Source organism: Lonchura striata, chromosome Z, assembly GCF_046129695.1.
Source record: "Lonchura striata isolate bLonStr1 chromosome Z, bLonStr1.mat, whole genome shotgun sequence".
NCBI classification, from domain to species: Eukaryota; Metazoa; Chordata; class Aves; order Passeriformes; family Estrildidae; genus Lonchura; species Lonchura striata.
In genome coordinates, this window is record NC_134642.1 from 25,628,465 (window position 1) to 25,635,218 (window position 6,754).

Below are 6,754 nucleotides of genomic sequence, written 5' to 3' on the forward strand. Positions count from 1 at the left end.
AGGCATTTCTACATGTTTATGTGTATATTTGAAATAATAAAACTCACTTAATATGCTTTTCTTTATGCTGTAGTTCAGGTCCTAAATTATTTACAGAAGAAACTTCTGTAAGATTTTTCATATTAGCTATTTTATAAATCTTGACTCAGTTTTCTTAGACCTGTGATGTATCTTAGTGAGAATTAATAAGCCTTTCTTAAATAAGAACAAAACCCAGTGAGCAGTTATTATGTGGTAGAAGTCAGACTAAATTATCTTTCACTTCGATAATACTCTACCACGACACTCTTGAACTTCTACCAGGTGTCCTTCTTCATCTAGCTTCTGACATCTGAAATGTAGTATACTGAAGAAAATCAGAGACCTAGTTTGCTCCTAAAAAAGTCTGATTCTTTTTGGTGGGCAAAAAAAACCCCTCTGTCAATCACATATGATATTTCCTTAGGACTGACAATTTTTATAGCAGTCTTGACTGGAATTAGTAGGTTGGTCAACAAATGCTCACAGCTTTCAGTATTAACAGTCTTGACTGTGTTTCCTGCTGTATTATTGCTGCTACCTTAAATTTTCTTCATTGCCTTTCAGAAATCAACTGCTTTCACTCTCTTTATTAAAAAAAAGAGAAAAAAACAACTATGGAGACACTGGGGGTTATTTCCCTGCTTTAGGGAGACACAAGAAGCTTCCCTCAAAAAGCTGTTAGACCACATTTGCTCCTTTCCTTGTTCCTGTGTCTGTTCCTATATCCCTCAGCCACTTCCTCCCTATTCCCTTATTGGTTCTCATCTTTGTACTGCCCCGAGACCAGGGTCCCCACCCTCAACCCCTCCAGATGGGGTAGGGAGAGCTGAGACATGTGTGTGCTGGGGTAACTCTGAACATCTCATCGCGCAGCTGAATTAAACATCTGTGGATATTATGCAAAGGCCCTTTCTACCTCTTTACCCTGGACTTTAATAGCAGCAGTTCAGGCTGCTACAAAACACAAACACAAAACCAAACAAAACTCCAACCAACCAATCAAACCAAAAACAACAATAAAACCCCACCAAAACCAACACAGAGGCTTGTTAAAGAAGTGCAAGTGCATCCAAATTGCAGAGACATTGAAGTTCTTCATCGTTGTAATGCCATTGCTTCTTTATAATCTGCCCACATGATATCTACATGCACATTATGAAGTTGAAAGCACTTACAATTGAAAAATTGTTTTAAAAAAACATCTCTTTTCTTAAAGGAAATGTTTTTTATATTAAAATGGTCTGGTAAACTTCTCTGAAATTTTTATATTCCGTTGAGTTATCATTGCATGTGAGAACCATTGATGCACACTGGTGTGAGGAAATACCTGGGAATGACTTAGTAGCACTGAAATGTTGCAATGTCTGCTATGCAATAGCCCAAGAAGGACATTAACTTTTGAAAGATCTACAGCATTCCATGGGCTAAATCTTCTGGAAATAAATATTGTGATTGGAAACACAAGTAACTTCTATGTCTTCCATAGATTCTTTAAGGTTTTTTTTTTACTATAGTTCAAGGTTTCCAGTTGAAAATATTCACTTGCTGTAAACTTGAAAAACAAAGATCTCTCTCTTTTTATTTTCTTCTTATTAAGAGAGGAAGGAAGTATTTAAAAGCAACAAAAGAGCAAAGAAAGGTATTTCTGAGAAAGCACACCAACCATGCTTCTTTTTTAGCGTGCTATATTCCTCCCTAGTAAATGAGGGAAAGTCTGTGCATGTAGTCTACCTGGACTTCAGTAAAACTTTGATTCTGTGACCCACACTATTCTCTTGGAGAACAGCACATATTTTGGATAAGTGCACTCTTTGCTGTATAAAAATTGACTGGATGGCACACTCTGGGCCCAGAATGTTGGTGAATGGACTTACACCCAGCTGACAGCCAGTCTCTAGTAGGGCTCACCAGGGCTCAGTGTTGAAGCCAGTTCTGTTTAATATCTTTATTGATAACCTGAACAAGAGGATCAAGGGCACCTTCAGTCAGTTTGCAGGTGGCACCAAATGGGAGGAGAGTGTTGATCTGCCAGAGGGTCAGAAGGCTCTGCAGAGGATCTGCACAGGCTGGATCAATGGGCCAATGCCATTCAATAAAGCAAAGTGTCCAGTTCTTCACTTTCATCACAAGCATGCCTCCTGATCCCAGTCCCCTGGAGGGATCTCTGTGAAAATTTCAAAGAAGAACCTGTCAAGAAAGAAGGCCATAAATATATGGCCTTATAAAAATAAAAACCATTCCCAAAATCCACAGATAGTTGGTGGCTGAATAGGCAAGGTGAGGCACGTGCCTGTAGGCCTTGCCTGTTAGGTGGAAATAAGAAAACGTAGAAGGATTTATGCAGAGAGGGCAGGTAAGAGAAACTGGAGGCTATGTAGACAGGCCTCAAAAAGTAGAAATATAATAGGTAAATGTCAGGTCTATCATCTAAATAAAAAATAATGCATACATTTCTCATAGTGCTGGGGAATATTTAGGACCAGTATGAACTCAGGCACATAGCTGGCAGAAAAACAGTCTTGATTACTCATGCTAGATCTGTCAGATTGCAACTATTGACCAAGGTGATGAAGCAGCCTCTCATTCAGTTTGCAGATGACTCCAAGTCAGCCAGGAGTGTTGATCTGCTGGAGGAAGGAAAGCTCTAGGCTGGAATAGCTCGATGGGCTGAGGTCAATGATATGAGGTTCCTAGCTTGCATCCAGCATTGTGTGGCCATCAGGACTAGGTAAGGGTTCATCTCCTTGTATGTGGCACTGGTGAGGCACACCTTGAATCCTGTGCTTAGTGCTGGGCCCCTCATGACAAGAGACATTGAGGAGATGAAGCATAGCGACAAAAGAGCAATGGAGCTGGTGAAGGGTCTGGAGAACAAGTGTTATGCCTAGGCACAGTTGCTTATTTGGAAGTTATGTATCTGAAAATTCTGGTCCAAACTGTTTGTTAGTGCAAAGAAAATAATTATATCTCAATTAAAAGAGAAATGTCCACAAGTAGGCAAACAAGCTACTACAAAACCTGAAGCATGAACTGCATTCCTTTTTAACCAGTAGCATACCGATAAGAATATGGTTTATTATCTAGATTGTCAACTTTTATCCTTTGTTTGTGGAATGTGTGATGTTTAAATAGAGTATTTTCTTTCAGATTTTCAGATGGTGATAACTAAGGTATAATTTATCTTATTAATCCTTTCAGGTCGCCTTGTTTACATGACTAATGTTCCTGCATCATGCATACCTGATGTCAACCCACAGCCCTGTTGTCTTTTTGTCTTCTCAACTAAGCTTAAAATCAACAAAGAGCTTTGCTATCTTTTCAATCTTGCATTTCACCTTACATGCCATTCAGATTTTAGAGGGTGTGTGAAACTCCTTTGGAAACAAAATAGTAAATCATGTTTACCACTGAGAGAAACAATTACCTGTCTCTCATTTCCAGTAATCCGCTTCTCTAAGTAAACACTGTTTTTAAAAAACTCTGCCTTCATACAAAAAGAATTAACTTCCTTAGTGCTCAAAGCTTTTTATTAGTAATAATATCTCTCTGTTTCTATTTGTTGTAAAATCAATCCCAGAGGACAAGAGGAGAGTACAGGAGGGGAGGGGAAGAGAGGGGAGGGGAAGGGAGGGGAGGGGAAAGGAGGGGAGGAGCAGGAATAAGATACTTTGGTAGTGCTCAGGGAAATGAGAAAAGATTACATGTGAGTATGGCAGAAAAGGACTGTCTGGATCACAGAGTTCCCGCTTCCAGTTGTGCCACACAGTGAAAAACATTACATGAATAATAAGATTAAATAGTCTGTTTTGAGAATTACGTATTTAATAGTTAAACATTAAATAGTTTAAGTTGCCCATGTTAAACTTTGCCCATAGTTAAAGTTGCCCATGTGCAACTTTAAGTTCTGAGTATCACTTTTACAGCATGGGGCTTCATTATGTTATATTACAGTAGAGTTTTGATTGATACTTAAAGTAAGTTCAATTTACTTAAAAAAAAGAAAGTCTTTTTAGACTGTGAGATCATTCGATTTGTAATAAACAACTCAATGGATAGAAGTTTCCTTATGAACCATGTATTTACCTAATTAGATTTGTAAAAATACTTTTAAATATTAAAACTCAGTTTCTTATTCCATTTGGAAATAATTACTAAAGCATCTTGATTGCCTATTTCAATAGCATGGAACCCATTTTTCATGAGTTTGAGATTGCCTATATTTATTTATATTTTCATATTTTAATTAATAAGGTTGTGAAAATTTTGCAGGCATTACAACATTCTTCACCAATGGCTTCTCTTGTTATTTTCTAAAAATAGAAATTGTTTAATGCTGTCAAAATAATACATTCTTACATGGATGATTGCCATTTCATACTGCAAAATCTATGCTCACATGATTGTTCTTCTGTGTGCCTTTCTCAGAAAGTCATTAATGTCTCCTTTTTGTACTGAACTGAGGTGAGGTTTGTGATCCCTTTGTGATAAACACAACACCCCAAAAAACCCAAGGCTCACAGAGGTTCACAGTCTGAAATTAGACTTTACATTCATCCTTCCTGGAATATTTTTTTCTCTTTTAACAAATTAATAAAATCTGTTCAGTGTAAAATATGCAATGTAGAGGAAGAAAAGGGAGCAATGGTCTCACCCTAATGCCTTTTCATGAACTGCACAAACCAAATGCATGCCAAAATTCCACATCCTGCTGTCATAGACAATTCAGCAATGCACATAATGAAGAAATGCTGGGTAAGCTCTACTAGAATTGACAACACCCTTGACATCCAGATCAACCATTATTGTGAAATCCAGTGGCAAAACATAAACTGTGTAGTTATAATGTAATTATAATTTCATCTTTATTAGACTTTATGGAGGAGTGCAATTAATATAAAATGGGAAAAAAGGAGGAAAGGAAAAGAAATTCTGAGTTAGTTGTATGTCTATTCTGACTTTGTCTTTAGATGGTTTTACATTAGTTGGTCGTGTACTGCATGAAGTCTAAAGCTCTGCTGATCTAAAGATCATTGCTTTTAACACCAACTTTTACTGAAGCAGATGCTGTGTTGGAAATTAAAGGTCTATGCAGTCCAACATCTTATGAATTGTATACTATCTGATGAAAAATCTAATAAATTAATCTTTCTATAATTACTTTTTATCTGCACACATATGCTTTTGCATTGTTTGGCATACAAGAACTAGTTTAGGAATGTTAAGGAGATTTTCCTCTTGTGTAATTTTGATTTGTCACACTGCACAGAAGGGAAGAAGTTTCCTAGTTTTTGTCCTGTTTAAAACAACTTTTGAAAGTCACTTTATGTTAGGGAAAACATGAGGGTACTCTCACATATACAGCAAACCTCTTTGTTTCCTTCCTATAGTAAACATCCAGTCTGAGTAGTGTCATTATAAGGGCATTCTGGCAATGAGCGGGAGACTGAACATCATAATTTTCATTTCTATTTGTATGTCAGCCTATCAGGGTCATGTCAGCAACAGTGCTTTTCTTACTGTATGACATGTCAGAAGAGGAGTGGCAAATGGAAACACTGCTCTGAATCAGAAATCTGACACCTGGGAATGAATTTCTAGCAGATACTAGAAAAAAATACAGGTTTAAAAAATAATTTTATGTAGGCAAGGAGTCTTTTGAATAGAGGGACAAAATTTAAATGTCATTGCACACACCCCTTCAATTTTGTCCTCACCCACTTTCTCATGGAAAAATGTCATTGATCCTCCTAGGGAAAATTACAACAATGAAAGTTACTTTTAAACACAGTAACAGTATTAGATATGACACTAGTTGTCCATAGTTAAAATATACTCTTTCCTTTCTGAGTAGCACACTATTACACTGTACCAGGACTGCCAAATGGTTATTTTTCACTGTGACAAGGCTAATCTTGGCTCTGTGCAATGTAATACTTGGTGCTAAGATGAAGGCCAGTTACAGAGATTTTGAAGAATGTAGGAAGGAGGAAGATTTAAAGGGCCTTCTGACTTTAAAAATTGTTCCAATATTTTTCAGTTGCATTTTCCACCATTTCAAGTGAAATTGAAACCTTACTCATACTGCAGTGTGATGCTTTGTTGAATTGTTTAGAGATATGGCCACATATCCCTAACTGTAGCTGAGGCCACAGTTCATATGGGGATTTGGGACTTTCGACAACCCTTGGGCTTATACCATAAACTTGGTGAATATGTAGTTTTGTGTTATGCATTCCAACAACACAAGTGAAGGGTGATACCTATGGACAGCCCTAGAGAGAAAACAGAGCTGCCTGAGCCTGGATATAGTGAAATTTCAGGACAGTATGTTGTCTTAATTTGTGTCTAAGTCTACTGCTTAGATTTTGGATTGAGAGGCTATATTTCTGCACATACATCCACAGCTAAGGACATTAGCTTTTTCCTTAGACAGCTGGGAAAGCCAGAGTCTCTTAAGTGCATTAGAGGAGCAGAGGAGAGAGAGAAAGAGTAGAATTTCATTCCCTGTTTTTCCAGCATAGCACTGTTTCAGTTGAGCGCCAGTCATCAGAATTTCAAATCTATTAGCATGTGAGGATACTTTATTTTTTCCTGCTTCGCTTCAGCATATGCAAAAGGTCTGTATGACACAATATTCACAGGTTATAGGGCAGATAGGAACATGTTTTTTTCCTTGTCAGTCATTAAGTTATGAGACTTCATTTAGTGTGTATATTAGGCAATTATAAATTAA